Source organism: Pristiophorus japonicus, unplaced genomic scaffold (assembly GCF_044704955.1).
Source record: "Pristiophorus japonicus isolate sPriJap1 unplaced genomic scaffold, sPriJap1.hap1 HAP1_SCAFFOLD_452, whole genome shotgun sequence".
NCBI classification, from domain to species: domain Eukaryota; kingdom Metazoa; phylum Chordata; class Chondrichthyes; family Pristiophoridae; genus Pristiophorus; species Pristiophorus japonicus.
Genome location: NW_027254355.1, coordinates 26,414 through 47,342, shown reverse-complemented (window position 1 = coordinate 47,342; position 20,929 = coordinate 26,414). Strand labels below are relative to the sequence as shown.

General features: G+C 45.6%; 1 protein-coding gene across 5 annotated transcripts in view; it reads right to left on the bottom strand.

Moving 5' to 3' along the window:
* LOC139252294 (oocyte zinc finger protein XlCOF6-like) overlaps nt 1–20,778 on the bottom strand; it is a 47,300-nt gene extending 26,522 nt beyond the window's left edge. For 4 of the 5 annotated variants that reach the window (XM_070873321.1, XM_070873326.1, XM_070873323.1 and 1 more), the window contains exons 1-2: nt 17,838–20,556; nt 6,465–6,657 (exon numbers count right to left, since the gene is read on the bottom strand). The gene's annotated coding sequence lies outside the window, so the exon portion shown is untranslated. Of the gene's footprint in view, nt 1–6,464; nt 6,658–17,837; nt 20,557–20,729 lie in introns of those variants that run through there. The other variant, XM_070873322.1, reaches the window with a different exon arrangement.
* Between the last annotated feature and the right edge of the window lie 151 nt (nt 20,779–20,929).

Genomic DNA, 20,929 nt, shown 5'->3' with positions numbered 1-20,929 from the left:
CCACCAGTCGGTGAGTCAGTAACTCGAGGGCATCAAATTCAAATCATCACCAAAACGTTCAGATCCAGGGAGGAACTGTCGAGCACACTGTACAACAATGTTCGGGACACTCACTGTCCCTCTGGATCTGTGTCCAGGGGAGGAACTGATGGGTTTCTCATATCTTTTAATTACAGTTAAATGTTGTTCTCATGGAAGTGATGGATGTCAGTGCCGTGGAATGGGGTATTCTGAGCACCAAGTGTCTGCCTGAAGCATTCTGCAGTCAGGTGCAGCACGGGTTAGATACAGAGTAAAGCTCCCTCTACACTGTCCCATCAAACACTCCCAGGGTAGGTACTCCACGGGTTAGATACAGAGTAAAGCTCCCTCTACACTGTCCCATCAAACACTCCCAGGGCAGGTACAGCACAGGGCTAGATACAGAGTAAAGCTCCCTCTACACTGCCCCATCAAACACTCCCAGGGCAGGTACAGCACGGGTTAGATACAGAGTAAAGCTCCCTCTACACTGTCCCATCAAACACTCCCAGGGCAGGTACAGCACAGGGCTAGATACAGAGTAAAGCTCCCTCTACACTGCCCCATCAAACACTCCCAGGGCAGGTACAGCACGGGTTAGATACAGAGTAAAGCTCCCTCTACACTGCCCCATCAAACACTCCCAGGGCAGGTACAGCACGGGTTAGATACAGAGAAAAGCTCCCTCTTCACTGTCCCATCAAACACTCCCAGGGCAGGTACAACACAGGTTAGATACACAGTAAAGTTCCCGCTACACTGTCCCCATCAAACACTCCCAGGGAAGTGTCGATGGAGCTATATTCTGTATGTAAATTAGACTCTAGTCCCTGCCCCAGGAATCCCAGAGGTTGACAAGAGGTTCTCTGACTGATAAAAACTTTTAAGATAAGCTATGATCCTGTTGAATGGCGTAGCAGGCTCGATTGGCCGTATGGCCTAATCCTGCTCCGAATTCTTCTGTTCTTATCAAATATCCTGTTGCCCGGCACTGACTTCCATCACCTCGATGAGCACAAAGATTCACCTAAAGGTAACACAAACCCATCAATTGCTCCCCGACACAGGTACTGAGGGACAGGGAGTGTCCGGGACACTGACATTTCTCATTCAGTAAGGTATAAATTGATCCTGCACCTCTCCCCATTAATCCTGGGCTCCACACGGGCCGAACCCTGCTCCTGTTTCTCTTCCTGTAACAGCACTGAGCTCAACCCAGCCCATAATGAGCAGGGCTCAGGGAAGGTGGTTGCTGGGCACTGCAGTGATGTCATAAAGCAGGGCCATTCAGCCCAGTGGGTCCTCTCCTTGTCCCTTTAAAGGTGGAGAGCTGGGACATCCTGTCTCAACACACATCCCCCTGTTCATACTGAGAATCCCCAGGGAAGGCCCAAGGCCCAGAGTGGAACACAAGGGGGAAAGAGGAGGAGAGAAGGGGAGGTAAGTCAAGGAGTAGGGACTGAGGGACACCAAGCTAAAGATTTAGAGCCTATAGACTTCAGGAGGGGAAGACTGAGTTCAATTGATTTATGATACCAGGGCGAGAACAAGGGACAAGGTACTTTGCATTAATTCCTACTATTTTTCCCTGCTCTCCTCTCCACCCCTGAGGGTGCTGACTCTGGCTGGGTTCAGTTCTACACTCACTGGTTCCCCTCCCTCTCCTCCCCCTGAAGGTGCTGACTCTGGCTGGGTTCAGTTCTACACTCACCAGTTTCTCTCCAATATGTGACCCATGTGCCCAATCTCCATGAGTGAACCTCGACAGGCTATTCCACTGCCCTCCCCTGAGGCCTCACACGTGCATTCTCCAGCAGGGTCACAGGACCCTCCTCCCAATGGCTCAGTGGGTAAAGACACTGACCGATGTGACTGAGTCATATTAACAAGAGGGACCCAGGTTTAATCCCTTCTGCATATCTTCACCTTCTAATCCCCTGGAAAAGGAGTTTACAAAAGTCATCACTGCAAATAGGAACATAGGAGCATGAGAAGGCCATTCAGCCCCTTGAGCCTGTTCTGCCATTCAATAAGATCAAGGCTGATTTTGTGCTTCAACTTCACTTTTCCGCCCTATCCCCGTATCCTTTAATTCCTTAAGTGTCCATACATCTATCTCAGCCCTGAATATACTCACAGACTGAACATGCACAGCCCTCTGGGGCAGAGAATCCCAAAGATCCACAACCCTCTGAGTGAGGAAGTTTCTTCTCATCTCAGTCCAAAATGTCCGAGCCCTTATTCTGTGACTATGACCCTGAGTTCTAGACTCTCCAGCCGGGGAAACAACCTCTCAGCATTTGTGTGAGGAAGTGCTTCCTGACATCACCCTGAACGGCCGAGCTTTCATTTTCTTAAATGTTCTGTCCCCTTCACCAGAGGAAATCGCTTCTCTCGATCTACCCCATCAACGCCTTTAATCATCTTAAACACCTCAATTAGATCCCCCTTATTCTTCTATATTCTGGGGAATACAAGCCTAGTCTCTGCAATCTGGCTTCATAATTTAAAAAGTAATCACAGCATAGATATTCTGATCAGACAGTTCGAGTTTCTCTGGAACATTATTTCCTCTGAAGCTGTAGAATTAGTTCCACTCCCCTGCTCTTACCCCATAACCCGGTATTTTTTTCCAACTCAAGTACTGATCTCTTTTGAAAGTTACGATTGAATCTGCTTCCACCACCCTTTCAGGCAGTGTGCTCCAGGTCATAACATCTCGCTGCTTCATTTTTCCCTTCATGTAGAATCTGGTTCATTTGCCAATCACTTTAAATCTGAGTCTCTGGTTACTGATCCTCCTGACACTGAAAACTGTGCCTCCTTATTAAGAGTGTTGGTGGGCTGAAGGAGGTTACAGAGATAGGGAGGGGTGAGGCCTTGGAGGGATTAGAACAAGAGGATGAGAATGTTAAAGGCTGAAGCCACCAGCCATCTCCCCCAGTGCAGAATATGACTCACTAACAGGAAGGATGTCACTTTAACTACGACACATGTATAATGGGGGAATTAATAATTAATAATGGGGAACAGGGAAATGACAGAGACATTGAACAAATATTTTGTATCGGTCTTCACGGTAGAAGACACTAAAAACATCCCAATAGTGGATACTTAAGGAAGTGGTCCTAGAAATAGTGGATGCATTGGAGATCATTTTCCAACAGTCTATCGACTCTGGATCAGTTCCTATGGACTGGAAGGTAGCTAATGTAACACCATTTTTTAAGAAAGGAGGGAGAGAGAAAAAGGGGAATTATAGACCGGTTAGGCTGACATCAGTGGTGGGGAAAATGTTGGAATCAATTATTAAAGATGAAATAGCAGCTCATTTGGAAAGCAGTGACAGGATCGGTCCAAGTCAGCATGGATTTATGAAAGGGAAATCATGCTTGACAAATCTTCTAGAATTTTTTGAGGATGTAACTGAGAGAGTGGACAGGGGAGAACCAGTGGTGTATTTGGACTTTCAAAAGGCTTTTGTCAAGGTCCCACACAAGAGATTGTTGTGAAAAATTAAAGCACATGGTATTGGGGGTAATGTATTGACGTGGATAGAGAACTGGTTGGCAGACAGGAAGCAGAGAGTCGGGATAAACGGGACCTTTTCAGAATGGCAGGCAGTGACTAGTGGGGTACCGCAGGGCTCAGTGCTGGGATCCCAGCTATTTACAATACACATCAATGATTTAGATGAAGGAATTTAGTGCAATATCTCCAAGTTTGCAGATTACACTAAGCTGGGTGGCGGTGTGAGCTACGAGGAGGATGCCAAGAGGCTGCAGGATGACTTGGACAGGTTAGGTGAATGGGCAAATGCATGGCAGATGCAGTATAATGTGGATGAATGTGAGGTTATCCACTTTGATGGCAAAAACACGAAGGCAGAATATTATCTGAATGGCGAGAGATTAGGAAAAGGGGAGGTGCAACGAGACCTGGGTGTCATGGTACATCAGTCATTGAAAGTTGGCATGCAGGTACAGCAGGTGGTGAAGAAGGCAAATGGCATGTTAGCCTTCATAGCTAGGGGATTTGAGTATAGGAGCAGGAAGATCTGACTGCAGTTGTACAGGGCCTTGGTGAGGCCTCACCTGGAATATTGTGTTCAGTTTTGGTCTCCTAATCTGAAGAAGGACGTTCTTGCTATTGAGGGAGTGCAACGAAGGTTCACCAGACTGATTCCTGGGATTGCAAGACTGAAATATGAGGAGACACTGGATCGACTGAGCCTGTATTCACTGGAGTTTATAGAATGAGAGGGGATCTCATAGAAACTTATAAAATACTGACGGGCTGGACAGGTTAGATGCAGGAAGAATGTTCCCGATGTTGGGGAAGTCCAGAACTAGGAAGACACAGTCTAAGGATAAGGGGTAAGCCATTTAGGACTGGGATGAGGAGAAACTTCTTCACTCAGAGAGTTGTGAACCTGTGGAATTCTCTACCGCAGAGAGTTATTGATGCCAGTTCATTGGATATATTCAAGAGGGAGTTAGATATGGCCCTTATGGCTAAAGGGATCACGGGGTATGGAGAGAAAGCAGGAAAGGGGTACTGAGGTGATGATCAGCCCTGATCTTATTGAATGATGGTGCAGGCTCGAAGGGCCGAATGGCCTACTCCCGCACCTATGTTCTATGTTTCTATAATCAAGGGGCTATAGGTAGGGAGGAACTTAATACTATCACTAAAGAAGTAGTACTCGGTAAAATAATGGGACTAAAGATGGACAAGTCCCCTGGACCTGATGGCTTACATCCTAGGGTCTTAAAAGAAGTGGCTGCAGAGATAGTGGATGCATTGGTTGTAATCTACTAAAATTCCCTGAATTCTGGGGAAGTCCCAGCGGACTGGAAAACGGCAAATGTAACGCCCCTATTTAAAAACGGCAGACAGAAAGCAGGAAACTATAGACCAGTTCGCCTAACATCTGTCGTTGGGAAAATGCTGGAATCCATTATTAAGGAAGCAGTAGCAGGATGTTTGGAAAAGCATAATTCAGTCAGCGTGGTATTATGAAAGGGAAATCATGTTTCACAAATTTGCTGGAGTTCTTTGAGGGTGTAATGAGCAGAGTGGATAAGAGGGAACCAGTGGATGGGGTGTATTTCAATTTCCAGAAGGCATTCGTTAAGGTGCTACATAAAAGGTTATTGCACAAGATAAAAGTTCACAGGTCATTTTCCGGTTGGCAAAGAGTGACTATTGGGTGCTGCAGGGATCGATGCTGAGGTCTCAACTATTTACAATCTCTATCAATGACTTGGATGGAGGGACCGAGTGTAATGTAGCTGAGTATGCTGATGATACAAAGATGGGTGGGAAAGCAAATTGTGAGGTGGACAAAAAAATCTGCAAAGGGACATAGAGAGGCTAAGTGAGTGGGAAAAAATTTGGCAGATGGAGTATAATATGGGAAAATGTGAGGTTATCCACTTTGGCAGAAAAAATAGAAAAGCAAATTATAATTTAAATTAAGAAAAACTGCAACGTGTTGCAGTACAGAGGGACCTGGGGGTCCTTGTGCATGAAACACAAAAAGTTAGTATTCAGCTACAGCAAGTGATCAGGAAGGCAAATGGAATGTTGGCCTTTATTGCAAGGGGGAGAGAGTATAAAAGCAGAGAAGTGCTGCTGCAACTGTACAGGGTGTTGGTAAGGCCACACCTGGAGTACTGCGTACAGTTTTGGTCTCCGTATTTAAGGAAGGATATACTTGCATTGGAGGCTATTCAGAGAAGGTTCACGAGGTTGATTCTGGAGATAAGAGGGTTGACTTATGAAGATAGGTTGCGTAGGTTGGACCTATACACATTGGAGTTCAGAAGAATGAGAGGGGACCTTATCGAAACATATAAGTTAATGAGGGGGCTTGACAAGGAGAATGCAGAGAGGATATTTCCACTCATAGGGGAAACTAAATCTCGGGGACATAGTCTCAGAATATGGGGCTGCCCATTTAAAACTGAGATGAGGAGGAATTTCTACTCTCAGAGGGTTGTAAATCTATGGAATTCTCTGCCCCAGAGAGCTGTGGAGGCTGGGTCATTGAATATATTTAAGGCGGAGATAGACAGACTTTTGAGCGGTAAGGGAGTAAAGGGTTATGGGAGCGGGCAGGGAAGTGGAACTGAGTCCATGATCGGATCAGCCATGATCTTATTAAATGGCAGAGCAGGCTCGAGGGGCCAAATGACCTACTCCTCCTCCTATTTCTTATTTTCTTAGGTAATCAATCTCTGTCCGTTTCATACAGTGACATGGAAAGAGGAAATTGAATGACCTTTAAATGGTCCACTTAACACTGAAGTGTCTGAAACTCATAATAGAAACTCTAGAGAAACAAAATACTGACAAATGGTAAACTGTTTGGTTGACAAAAGAAATCTCATATAACTTTTAAAAGATCAATTGTTTAACAGCGGTTCCCACTGACTCACCTGACTGGCCGACTCAGGATCCATCCCCCAAGCCCCGCGATTGGTTGCAGAACATGCTGCTTCCTGGGCCCTCCAGCCTCTGAGCTCTCTTCCTGTTGGTTCCCAGGGCAATCAATCAATCACCACTCAGCAACATTACGCTGCCAGATGAAGTTGAGGGGCTCAGAGGAAGAAATAAAATGAGGCTGTGAATCTGAGTTAAGAAATAAAATTAGAGAAGCATGATTAAATTTATAAACAAAACTACTTAAAATCAATTCAACTGAATTGTTGCAATTAATATATTCCTTTTGGGCCAAGTGGGAAACAAGTGATGTGTGGGCTGTGCAGAGTGTCTGTGCCCGGTTACACAGCATGTCCCTGGCTCTCCGCTCCAAGTGCACATGTTTCAGCTCACATCCAACTGACAGGATAAACCTCACCCATCTAAACCACATCACACAAATATCAGCATTTGATGTTTAGTGATGCTAAACCTTTATAAACACTGGTTAGGCCTCAGCTGGTGCATTGTGTTCAATTGTGGGCACCACACTTTCGGAAGGATGTCTACACCTTAGAGAAGGTGCAGAAGAGATTTACTAGAACGGTACCAAGGATGAAGGGCCTCAGTTATGTGGAGATACTGGAGAAGCTGCGGTTATTCTCCTTGGAGCAGAAACATAGAAACATAGAAAATAGGTGCAGGAGTAGGCCATTCGGCCCTTCGAGCCTGCACCGCCATTCAATGAGTTCATGGCTGAACATGCAACTTCAGTACCCCATTCCTGCTTTCTCGCCATACCCCTTGATCCCCCTAGTAGTAAGGACTACATCTAACTCCTTTTTGAATATATTTAGTGAATTGACCTCAACAACTTTCTGTGGTAGAGAATTCCACAGATTCACCACTCTCTGGGTGAAGGAGTTTCTCCTCATCTCGGTCCTAAATGGCTTACCCCTTATCCTTAGAAAAGTTTAAGAGAAGATTTCATCGAGGTGTTCAAAATCATGAACAGTTTTAATAGACTAAATAAAGAGAAACACTTTCCAGAGGCAGAAGGGTTGGTAACCTGAGGAGACAGAATAAGGTGATTGACAAAAGAAGCAGAGGCGACATGAGGAAAAACATTTTATGAGCGAGTTGTTGCAATCTGGAATGCACTGCATGAAATGATGGTGGAAGCAGATTCAATAGTAACTTTCAAAAGTGAATTGTATAAATACTGAAGGGAAGATATTGGGAAAGATCAGGGGGGTGGAACTAACTGGATAGCTCTACCATCGAGGTAACAAGGAGGGTCGATGAGGGTAGTGCATGTTATGTAGTCGATATGGATTTTAGCAAAGCTTCTGATAAGGTCCCACATGGTAGACAAAGGTAAAAGCCCATGGGATCCAAGGCAAAGTGGCAAGTTAGATCCAAAATTGGCTCAGAGTCAGGAAGCAAAGAGTAATGGTCGATGGGTGTTTTTGTGACTTGAAGGCTGTATACAATGGCGTTCCGCAGTGCTCAGTACTAGGTCCCTTGCTTTTTGTGGTATAGATCAATGATTTGAACTTGAATGTAGGGGATATGACTAAGAAGTTTGCAGATGATACAAAAATTGGTCGTGTGGTTGAAAATGAAGAAAAAAGCTGTAGACTGCAGGAAGATATCAATGGACTGGTCAGGTGGGCAGAACAGTGGCAAATGGAATTCAATCCAGAGAAGTGTGAGGCAATGCATTTGGGAAGGGCTAACAAGACAATGCAATATACAATAAATGGTAGGACACTGAGAAGTGTAGAGGAACAGAGGGACCTTGGAATGCATGTCTACAGATCCCTGAAAATAGCAGGCCAGGTAGATAAGGTGGTTCAGAAGGCATTTGGGATACTTGCCTTTGTTAGCCAAGGCATAGACTACAAGAGCAGGGTTATGCTTCAACTGTACAAAACACTAGTTAGGCCACAGCTAGAGTACTGCGTGCAGTTCTGGTCACCACATTACAGGAAAGATGTGATTGCACTCGAGAGGATACAGAGGAGATTCACGAGGATGTTGCCTGGACTGGAGAATTTTGGCGATGAGAAAAGATTGGATAGGCTAGGTTTGTTTTCTTTGGATTGGAGAAGGCTGAGGGGAGACCTAATTGAGGAGTATAAATTATGGGGGACCTAGATAGAGTGGATAGGAAGGAGCTAATTCCCTTAATAGAGGGGTCATTAACTGGGGGGCATAGATTTAAAGTAATTGGTCAATGGTTTAGAGGAGATTTGATGAGAAATGTTTTCACCCAGAGGGTGGTGGGGGTCTGGAACTCACTGCCTGAAAGAGTGGTAGAGGCAGAAACCCTCACCACATTTATAAAGTACTTGAATGTTCACCTGAAGTGCTGTACCCAGAAGGCTACGGCCCAAGAGCTGGAAAGTGGGATTAGGCCGGATAGCTCTGTGTCGGCCGGCAGGGACACGATGGGCCGAATGGCCTCCTTCTGTGCTGTCAATGGCTCTGATTCTATGATGTCACAGGTCTCACCAGCAACCGCGCTGCCTGATGGGTGATTGACAGCCGAGTCCGGCACAGTGGCCCCTCTCGGTCGCTATCGGTAATAACCGCGCAGGCCCAGAGAACAGCAACCACCCCTCCCCCACACTCGGTGCTCCGCCTACGCGCTCTGATCCTGTGGTGCGGAGTCGGCATGGGGCCTTCCGGAGAAGATTGACGGGAGCTTCCAACCAATGGAGCGAGCGGGGCAGGAGGAGCTTCCGACCAATGGGGAGCAAGGGGCAGTGCTGGAGGAGCTTCCGGCCAATACAGAGCGAGCGGGGCGGGGCTGGAGGAGCGAGCCGGCGGCGGGTCCTCCAACCAATCGGGGAGCCCGAGGGGAGGGACTTTGTGCAGTCCATTGTTCAGGGCCTGGGGCCAGGGGAGGCGGTGGGCCTTTATTGCCCTTATTGGACACAAGGCTCTGGGGCTTACAACCCACTGGCTCAGATTTTAATGTAGACTTTTTAAATTCATGAATAAAAGCAGACAAACCCCGTGCTTCTGTGGAATTTAATATTTGAGACTAAAAATAGTACTTTTTCCCCTCTCCGGGATTTATTGTTACTTTCAGACAATAAATGTATTTATACAGTGTTTTTAACATAGTAAAACGACCCAACGTGTTTCATCAGAGCATTATAAACAACATTTGACACCGGGTACAAACCAAGCATAAGGAGGAAAGATGGGAGTGGATATATGGGAGTGGTGCCAGAGAACTGGAGGATTGGAAATATTACACCCCTGTTTATAAAAGGGGAGAGGGCTAAACCTGGTAACTACAGGCCAATCACTCTAACGTCAGTGGTGGGTGAATGACTAGAGACCATTGTCAAGGACAAAATGAATTCTCACTTGGAGAAGCATGGGTTAATAAGGGGCCCCCATTCTGGATTTGTTAAAGTCTGACTAACCTGATTGAGTTTTTTGATGAAGTAACAGAGGGTTAACAAAGGTGGTGCAGATGTTGTTGTGTATATGGACTTTCAAAAGGCATTTGATAAAGTACCACATAAGTGAGTTAATCGGAAAATAGAAGCACAGGGAATGAAAGGGATGATGGTAAATTGAGTATATCATTGGTTAAGGGATAGGAGGCAGAGAGTAGTGCTGAATGGATGTGTTTCTGACTGGAGGGAAGTATGCAGTGGGGTTCCCCAGGGGTTGGTATTAGCACTATTGCTTTCCTTGTTATATATAAATGACCTAGACTTGTGTATGGGTGTACAATTTCAAAGTTTACGGATGATACAAAATTTGGCAACATTGTAAATAGTGAGCATGATAGTAGCAGGCGTCAGGAGGACATAGACAGACCGGTGAAATGGTCAGACACATAGCAGATGCAATGAAATGCGGATAAGTGTGAAGTGATGCACTTTTGGAGAAACAACATGGCGAGGCAGTATAATCTAACTGGCCATATTTGGAGGGGGTGCAAGACAGAGGGACCCGGGGTTGCACATTCACAAATCATTGAAAGTGCAACAGCAAGTTGGTAAGGTGGTTCAGAAAGTGTATGGGATACTTAGCTGTACAAATAGGGCCATTGAATACAAAAGCAAGGAAGTTACACTAAACCTTTGCAAATCACTAGTTAGGATCATAGGACAGCAGTTGGCCATTCAGCCCCTCGAGCCTGTTCTGCCATTCAATGAGATCAGGGCTGATCTGCGACCTAACTCTACACACCCATCTTTGGCCCATATCCCTTAATGCCTTTGGTTAAAAAAAGCCATCAATCTCAGGTTTAACAATTGATCTAGCAACAATTGCCATTTGCAGAAGAGTTTTCCAAACTTCTACCACCCTTTGTGTGTAGAAGTCTTTATTAATTTCACTCCTGAAAGGACTGGCTCTAATTTTTAGACTAACCCCCTCCCCCTCATCCTAGAATCCCCAACCAGCAGAAATAGTTTCTCTCTATCTACCCTATCTGTTCCCCTTAATATCCTGAACACTTCGATCAGCTCACCCCTTAACCTTCCAACTTCTAAGGAACAAAACCCTAATTTGTGTAATCTTGTAACTTAACGCTTGGGGTCCGGCTATCATTCTGGTAAACCTACACTGCGCTCCCTCCAAGACCAATCTATTTTTCCCAAGGTGTGGTGCCCAGAACTGCTCACAGTGCTCCAGGTGTGGTCTAACCAGGGCTCTGTATAGCTGCAGGGTTTTAGCCTCAGCTGGAGCCTTGTGTACAGTTCAGGGCACCACACTTTAGGTAGGATGACACAGCCTTGGAGAGGGTACAGAGGAGGTTTACCAGGATGTTACCAGGGATGGGGGAATTCAGTTATGTGGAGAGACTGGAGAAGCTGGGATTGTTCCCCTTAGAGCAGAGAAGGTTAAGAGGAGACCTAATAGAGATATTAAAGATTATGAGGGGTTATGATAGAGCAAGTCGGGAGAAACTGTTGCCTCTGGCAAAAGGGTCGGTAACCAAAGGTCACAGATTTAAAATAATTGCCACAATAACTAGAGAGGAATTGTTTTCACACAGAGGGTGGTTAAGGTCTGGAATGCACCATCTGAAAGGATAATGGATTCAGGTTCCATAGGAACTTCCAAACAGCAATTGGACGTGTGCTTGAAGAGGACTAGATTACAGGGTTATGGGAATAAAGCTGGGGTGGGGGACTAAATTGGACAGCTCTTTTAAAATGGCAGCACAGACATGAAGGGCCGAAGCTTCATGTGCTGCAGGATGCTATGATCAGTGTGAACACGCTGGTGTCTCTTAACACTCTTGGAGCTTTTAAAGCACTTCCCACAGTCAGAACATTTCAACGGTCTCTCGATAGTGTGAACAAGCTGGTGTGACAGGAGGGTGGATAGCTGAGTGAATCCCTTCCCACACACGGAGCAGGTGAGCGGCCTCTCCCCAGTGTGAGCTCGCTGGTGCACCTTCAGCTCCCTGGGACTTTTAAAGCTCTTCCCACAGTCGGAACATGGACATAAGAACATAAAAAATAGACGCAGAAGTAGGCCATACGGCCCCTCGAGCCTGCTCCGCCATTTAATAAGATCATAGAAACATAGAAAATAGATGCAGGAGTAGGCCATTCAGCCCTTAAAGCCTACACCACCATTCAATAAGATCATGGCTGATCATTCACCTCAGTACCCCTTTCCTGCTTTCTCTCCATACCCCTTGATCCCCTTAACCGTAAGGGCCATATCTAACTCCCTCTTGAATATATCCAATGAACTGGCATCAACAACTCTCTGCAGCAGGGAATTCCACAGGTTAACAACTCTCTGAGTGAAGAAGTTTCTCCTCATCTCAGTCCTAAACGGCCTGCCCCTTATCCTAAGACTGTGTTCCCCTGGTTCTGGACTTCCCCAACATCGGGAACATACTTCCCGCAGCTAGCCTGTCCAGTCCAGTCAGAATCTTATATATTTCTATGAGATCCCCTCTCATCCTTCTAAACTCCAGTGAATAAAGGCCCAGTTGATCCAGTCTCTCCTCCTATGTCAGTCCAGCCATCCCTGGAATCAGTCTGGTGAACCTTTGCTGCACCCCCTCAATAGCCAGAACGTCCTTCCTCAGATTAGGAGACCAAAACTGAACACAATATTCCAGGTGGGGCCTCACCAAGGCCCTGTACAATTGCAGCAAGACTTCCTTGCTCCTATACTCAAATCCCCTTGCTATGAAGGTCAACATACCATTTGCCTTCTTCACCGCCTGCTGTACCTGCATGCCAACTTTCAATGACTGATGAACCATGACACCCAGGTCTCGTTACACCTCCTCTTTTCCTAATCTGTCGCCATTCAGATAATATTCTGCCTTCGTGTTTTTGCTCCCAAAGTGGATAACCTCACATTATATTGCATCTGCCATGTATTTGCCCACTCGCCTAACCTGTCCAAGTCACCCTGCAGCCTCTTCGTGTCCTCCTCACAGCTCACACCGCCACCAAGTTTAGTGTCATCTACAAACTTGGAGATATTACACTCAATTCCATTATCCAAATCATTAATATATATTGTAAAGAGCTGGGGTCCCAGCACTGAGCCCTGCGGCACTCCACTAATCACTGCCTACCATTCTGAAAAGGACCCATTAATCCTGACTCTCTGCTTCCTGTCTGCCAACCAGTTCTCTATCCACGTCAGTACATTGCCCCCATCATGGCTGATCCGATCATGGATTCAGGTCCACTTCCCTGCCCTCTCCCCATAACCCCTTATTCCCTTATCGGTTAAGAAACTGTCTATCTCTGTCTTCAATTTATTCAATGTCCCAGCTTCCACATCTCTCTGAGGCAGTGAATCCTCGAAGAATTCCAGCAAATTTTTCAAACATGACTTCCCCTTCATAAATCCATGCCGACTCTGCCTGACTGAATTTTGCTTTTCCAAATGTCCTGCTACTGCTTCTTTAATAATGGACTCCAACATTTTCCCAACCACAGATGTTAGGCTAACTGGTCTATAGTTTCCTGCTTTTTGTCTGCCTCCTTTTTTTAAAATAGGGACGTTACATTTGCAGTTTTCCAATCTGCTGGGACTGCCCCAGAATCCAGGAAATTTTGGTAAATTGCAACCAATTCATCCACAATCCCTGCCACTACTTCGCTTAATACCCTAGGATGCAAGCCATCAGGTCCAGGGGATTTAATCTCCCTTTAGTCCCATTATCTTACTGAGTACCACCTCCTTAATGATTGTGATTGTGTTAAGTTCCTGCCCCGGTATAGCCCCTTGACTATCCACTGTTGGAATATTGTTAATTTCCTCTACTGTAAAGACTGATATAAAATATTTGTTCAGGGTTTCTGCCATCTCCATGTTCTCCATTACTAATTCCCCGGTCTCATCCTCTAAGGGACCAACATTTACTTTAGCCACTCTTTTCCTTTTTATATACCAATAGAAACTCTTGCTATCTGTTTTTATATTTTGTGCTAGTTTACTTTCATAGTCTATCTTCCCTTTCTTAATAATTTTTTTTGTCATTCTTTGCTGGCTTTTAAAAGCTTCCCAGTCTTCTGTCCTCCCACTAGTTTTGGTCACTTTGTATGCCCTTGTTTTTAGTTACCGTCCTTTATTTCTTTAGTTAGCCACAGATGGCTATCTTTTCTCTTACACCCTTTCCTCCTCACTGGAATATATTTTTCTTGAGAGTTGTGAAATATCTCCTTAAATGTACACCACTGTTCATCAACTGTCCTACACTTCAATCTATTTTCCCAGTCCACTTTACCCAATTCTGCCCTCATACCTTCATAGTCTCCTTTATTTAAGCTTAGTACGCTGATTAGAGATCCAACTTTCTCACCCTCCATTTGAATTTGAAATTCAGTCATGCTATAATCACTCATTCCGAGGGGATCCTTTACTAGGAGATTGTTTATTAATCCTGTCTCATTACACCAGGATCAGATCTAAGATAGTCTGCCCCTGGTTGGTTCTGTTATATACTGCTCAAGGAACCTGTTGCTCATGCACTCCATGAACTCCTCAAGGCTGCCCTGACCAATTTGATTTGTCCAATCAATATAGAGGTTAATATCACCTATGATTATTGCTGTTCCCTTTTTACAAGCCCCCACTATTTCCTGGTTTATGCTGCGACCAATAGCGTTGTTACTGTTCGGGGGCCTATAGACTATGCCCACCAGTGACTTTTTCCCCTTATTATTCCTTATCTCCACCCAAACTGTCTCAACACCCTTATCATTTGAGCCAATATCATTTCTTACTATTGCAGTGATTCCATCCTTTATCCATAGAGCTACCTCACCTCCTTTTCCTTTCTGTCTGTCCTTCCGGATTGTCAAGTACCCCTGAATATTTAATTCCCAGTCCTGGTCACCTTGCAACCACGTCTCTATATCAGATCATACCCATTTGTCTCAATTTGTGCCATCAACTCATCTATTTTGTTACAAATGCTACATGCATTCAGACAAAGTGCCTAAGTTTGTTTTTTTACCCTTTTTTCCTACTTGTTTCCTCTCTCCTTCAAACTCACTTTCTTTATATTTGCTTTCTAATTCCAGCTTTACTCCTCTACCTACTGAATCTATTTTCAGGTTCCCATCCCCCTGCCAAGCTAGTTTAAACCTGTAATGGATCAGTGGTCTGCCTTTAAAGAATAAATAGTTCAGGTACAAGTTGAGTACATTCCCACTGGTAGGACAACCAAAGTCAAGGCTCCCCGGATGACGAAACACTTTGAGAATATGATCAAGCAGAAAAAGAGTGTGTATAACAGATGTGCGGTTGCTAATACATCTGAGAATCAGGATATATATATAGAAAGATCAGAGGAGAAGTGAAGAAGAAAATGAGAGGGGCAAAGAGGGCATGAGAATAGAATGGCAGCCAACATCAAAGGTAATCCAAAAGTCTTGAGTTTAGAAGAATGAGAGGTGATCTGATTGAAACATACAAAATTCTGAAGGGGAATGACAGGGTAGATGCTGAGAGGTTGTTTCCCCTGGCTGGAGTGTCTAGTACTAGGGGGTACAGACTCAGGATAAGGGGAAGGCCATTTAAGACAGAGATGAGGAGGGATTCCTTCACTAAGAGGGGTGTGAATCTTATGGAATTTGTGGTCCCAAAGGACTGTGGATGCTGAGTCTCTGAATATATTCAAAGCTGAGATAGATAGATTTTTGGAGTCTCGTGGAATCATCAGCCATGATCTTATTGAATGGCGGAGCAGGCTTGAGGGGGTGTTGGGCCTACTCCTGCTCCTATTTCTTATGTTCTGATACAGGCATATAAATAGTAAAAGGGTGGGGCTGATTAAAAACCAAAAAGGAGACCTATGCATGGAGGCAGAGAGTATGGCTGAGGTACTAAATGAGTACCTTGTATCTGTCTTCACCAAGGAAGAGGATGCTGCCATAGACATAGTGAAGGAGGAAGTTGTGGAGACCCTTGAATGGATAGAAATTAATAAAGAAGAGGTATTAAAAAGGCTGGCTGTACTGAAAGTAGATCAATCACCAGGTGCAGATGTGATGCATCCTTGGATGCTGAGGGAATTGAGGGCAGAAATCGCAAAAGTACAGGCCATAATAATCCAAACCTCCATAGATACAGGAGTGGTGCTAGAGGACTGGAGAATTGTAAATATTACACCATTGTTCAAAAAAGGTGTAAAATTAAACCCAGCAACTACAGGCCAGTCAGTTTAACGTCAGTAGTGGGGAAGCTTTTAGAAACAGTGATCAGAGACAAAATTAACAGTCACTTGGATAGGTGTGGATTAATTTAGGAAAGCCAGCATGGATTTATTAAAGGCAAATCATGATTAACCAACTTAATCGAGTTTTTTGATGAGGTAACCGAGAGGGTTGATGAGGGTAATGCAGTTGACGTGGTGTACATGGATTTCCAAAAGGCGTTCAACAAAGTGCCACATAAAAGGCTTGCCAGCAAAGTTGAAGCCCATGGGATAAAAGGGACAGTGACAGCATAGATACAAAATAGGCTAAGGGACAGGAAACAGAGTAGTGGTGAACGGTTGTTTTTTGGACTGGGGGAAGGTATACAGTGGTGTTCGCCAGGGTTCGGTTCTAGGACCACTGTTTTTCTTGATATATATTAATGACTTGGGGCACAATTTCAAAATTTGTACATGACACAAAACTTGGAAGTATAGTGAACAGTGACAAGGAGAGTGATAAACTTCAGGAAGACAGACGGGCTGGTAAAATGGACAGACACGTGGCAGAGGAAATTTAACCCAGAAAAGTGTGAAGTGATATTCTTTCTACCAAAATGTGAGAGGAAATATAAACTAAATGGTACAATCCTAAAGGGGGTGCATGAACAGAGAGACCTCGGGGTATGTATGCAAAAAATCATTGAAGGTGGCAGGGCAGCTGGAGAAAGCAGTTAAAAAGGCTTACAGGATCCTGAGCTTCATAAATAGAGGTAGAGTACAAAAGTGTGGAAATTATGATGAACCTGTATAAAACACCGGTTCAGCCCCAACTGGAGTATTGTGTCCAATTCTGGGCACCGCACTGTAGGAAGGATGTGAAGGCCTTAGAGAGGATGCAGAAAAGATTTACGAGAATGATTCCATGGATGGGGGACTTCAGTTACATGGATAGACTGGAGAAGCTGGGTTTGTTCTCATTGGAGCGGCGACGATTGAGAGGAAGTTTGATAGAGGTGTTCAAAATCATGAGAGATCTGCGACAGAGCAGATAGAGAGAACTGTTCCCATTGGTAGAAAGGTGGAGAGTCAGAGGACACAGAGTTAAGGTGATGGCAAAAGAACCAAAGGCAACATAAGAAGAAACTTTTTTTACATGGTGAGTGGTTAAGATCTGGAATGCATGGCCTGAAAGGGTGGTGGAGGCAGATTCAATCTTATCTTTCAAAAGGGAGTTGGATAAGTATCTGAAGGGGAATAGTTTGCAGGCGGGGGAGAGGGACTAGCTGAAAGCCCACATGGGCTCGACAGACTGAATGGCCGCCTTTTATGCTGTAACCATTCTATGGCCCCAAGTTTCGACATGATTTGCTCCTGATTTCTAGTCAGTTCGAACAGTTTCACTTTGGAACAGAATTTCTTTTTCAAAAAGGGGGCGTGTCCGGCCACTTATGCCTGTTTTCAAAGTTTCGTCAGTGAAAACTTACTCCAAACTAACTTAGAATGGAGTAAGTGAATATTTTTGTACGCTCGAAAAAACCTTGTCTACACTTTATAAAATCAGGCATAGGTTACAAATTAGGCGTAGGGAACGAGGTGGGGGGTGGGGGAAGGGAAGTCATTAAATTCTACAATCAATCCTTAGTTATACTTATACAAATATTATACAAATAAATCAAACCTGAATAAAAATGTATAAGCAAAGAAAATATTAAATAAATCTTCCTACCTGTGTGAAACAGCAGCAGCATTCGAGCTGCTGTGCTTCAGGCAGGCCTTTCATGTTGGAGACAGGCAGGGGTGTCTCGACGGCAGCGGTAGGCGGGAAGCAGCCTTCGAGCTGAGCTGCGGTGCTTGAGGCAGGCCTTCATTCCCCGCGAAGATGCAGCACCCGGACGGACTTGAGGCCATTCGGCCATGGGATTGCAGCAGCGTCAGTGGCTGGCCGGGAGCCGAAGAAAGAACACAGGACACACACAGCTGATTTAAGATTCTTTAGGCCGTTCGGCCACGCTTATGGGGCGGCGTCAGTGGCTCGACGGCAGCCGAAGAATTAGGAGCGGAAGGACGGACATGAGGCCATTCGGCCATGAGATAGCAGCGGCGTCAGTGGCTGGCCGGGAGCCGAAGAAAGAACACAGGACACACGCAGCTGATTAAGATTCTTTAGGCCGTTCGGCCATGCTTATGGGGCGGCGTCAGTGGGTCCAAGAAACAAATCTTCACTTTTTCTGCAGTCCTTTTAAAAATGGCCGAGTGCCAATGTTTGTTTGAGACTGCGCATGCGCGCACGCGCAGGGTTGCCGGCACCACGAAGGCTAATTTAAATTGTACCCGCCCCCTCCTACTTAGAAAATCAGCGCGAGTGTTAGGCTCCGCCCCCTGCTGCGAAGAGCGCGCCGCGCCAAGCAGACATCGAGCTCCTTGAATATCGGACTTTTTTTTAAGCGCCGTTTTCGCCGCGGGACGAAACTTGGGGCCTATGATTCTAAGTTGTTCTTTCTCTGCTGATCACCGGGACTCTGAAGCCCAGGAGATGTTGGGGCAGATGACCAAACGATTGGGCGAGGAGAACATAATAAATAGGGGCAGGAAGGCTATTCGGCCCCTCGAGCCAGCTACGCCATTCAATGAGATCATGGCTGATCTTCTACTTCAACCCCACTTTCACATCCAATCCCCATATCCCTTAATATCCAAAAATCTATTCATCTCGGTCTTGAATATATAAAAGACTGAGCCTCCACAGCCCTCTGGAGTGGAGAATTCCAAAGAATCACCACCCTCTGAGTGAAGAAATTTCGCCTCTTCTCAGTCCTAAATGGCTGATCTCTTATTCTGAGACTGTGGCCCCTGGTTGTCGATGCCCCAGCCAAGGGAAACATCCTCCCTGCATCTACCCTGTCAAGCCCTTTGAGAATTTTGCATGTTTCAAGGAGATCACCTCTCATTCTTCTAAACTCTTGAGAGTGTAGGCCTAGTCTGCTCAATCTCTCCTCATAGGACAATCCCCCCATCCCAGGAATCCATCTGGTAAACCTTTGTTGCACTCCCTCTATGGCAAGTATATCCTTCCTTATGTAAGGAGACCAAATCTGTACACAATACTCCAGATGCGGTCTCACCAGGGCCCCATATAATTGCATTTGTACGTCTTTACTCTGATACTCAAATCTTTTTGTATTAAAGGCCATCATACCATTTGCTTTTCCAATTGCCTGCTGTACCTGCATGATAGGTAGGGTTTAAGGAGCCTTTTAAAAGGAGAAAAGTGAAGTGGAGAGGAGGAGCGATTTAGGGAGATAATTGCAGAGCTTAGGACCGAGGCAGCTGAAGGCATGACCGACAATAGTGGAGCAATTAAAATTAGCAATAATCAAAAGGCCAGAATAGGAAGCTGTAGGGGGATTATAGGGCTGGAGGAGATTAGAGATAGGGAGGGCCGAGCCCATGGAGGAATTTGAAAACAAGGATAAGAATTTTGAAATCGAGGTGTTGCTTAACTGGGAGCCAATATAGGTCAGCGAGCACAGGAGTGATGGGTGATGTTTGCAGGGCTACGTGGAAAGGGCAAGGGAGTAAGACTAGCTCAGATTCGGCATGGGCTCGACGGGCCAAATGGCCGCCTTCTGTGTTGTTACGATTCTATAGGACCATTAATGGCCTCTTTGAACATCAATAAAGAAAGATAGACCTGCATTTATATAACGCCTTTTCCGACCACTGGACGGTCCAAAGCATTTACACCCAATTTTGAAGTGCAAATGTGATAATGACCAGATGATGTGTTTTAATGATGTCTATTGAGAGATAAATATTGGCCCCAGAACATCGGTGATAACTCCCCTACTCTTCTTCAAAATTGTGACACAGGATCTTTTACATTCACCTGAGAGCAGACCCGACTTCAGTTTAACATCTCATCTAAAGGACGGCACCTCCGACAGAGTGACACTCCCTCAGCACTGCGCTGCAGTGTCAGCCTAGATTTTGTGTTCAAGTCTCTCGAGTGAGACTTCAAACCACTACCTTCTGACTCAGAGGCGAGAGTGCTACCCACTGAGCCATGGGTGACTTACACACACACACAGGAGGGGAGAGTGGAAAAAAACACATTCCCATATTTGAACCAAAGCTCACCTGTGGGACCCACCAACTGAATCATGTCTACATCCACCCTTGGCACTTTGTCCTCCCACCCAATATAATTCTCAAAAGTTACTCTATTAATAAAAAATATTAATTTTGGGGCTGGAAATTCCCAAACGACAAAGCATCACAAACTTAAAAATGTTGTCTCAAATCGTCCTTTCCCAGCCCAGCGGCAGTGAAGCTGATTTCCAGACCCCAGCTGCTGCACAGGTTGCACCAATAGTAATGGCGGCTGCAAAAACCCACAAGCCCCCGCGCCCCAGAAAGCTCTCCGCGCTGAGTTGTGGCGGGCACCGCGCATGCGCCCCCTGGCCCCGCCCACAGCCACGCGGCCCCCACCGCGGATGCTCAGCGCATACCCCGCCTGAGAGCCCGGATCACCCGCGGAAAGTGAGTTTTATGAGGGTTTTTTTTATATAAATAGCGGAATGAGCGCGGGCGGAGAGATAAATAAAAATAAAATACAAACCGGAGCGGCCCGGGCACCGAGCGGAGCGGATTGAGCGGCTACAGCAGCTACAGCACGGGGTCTCCTGCAGGGAGCGGGACTGGGTCACGTGATCCATTCCACGGCGGTGACTGACGTTAGCTGCGACCAATAGCGAGAGCACGGGCGGGGCTTGGAGAGCTGAGGTGGCGGCGGGTCCTCTAACCAATCGGAGGGGGGGC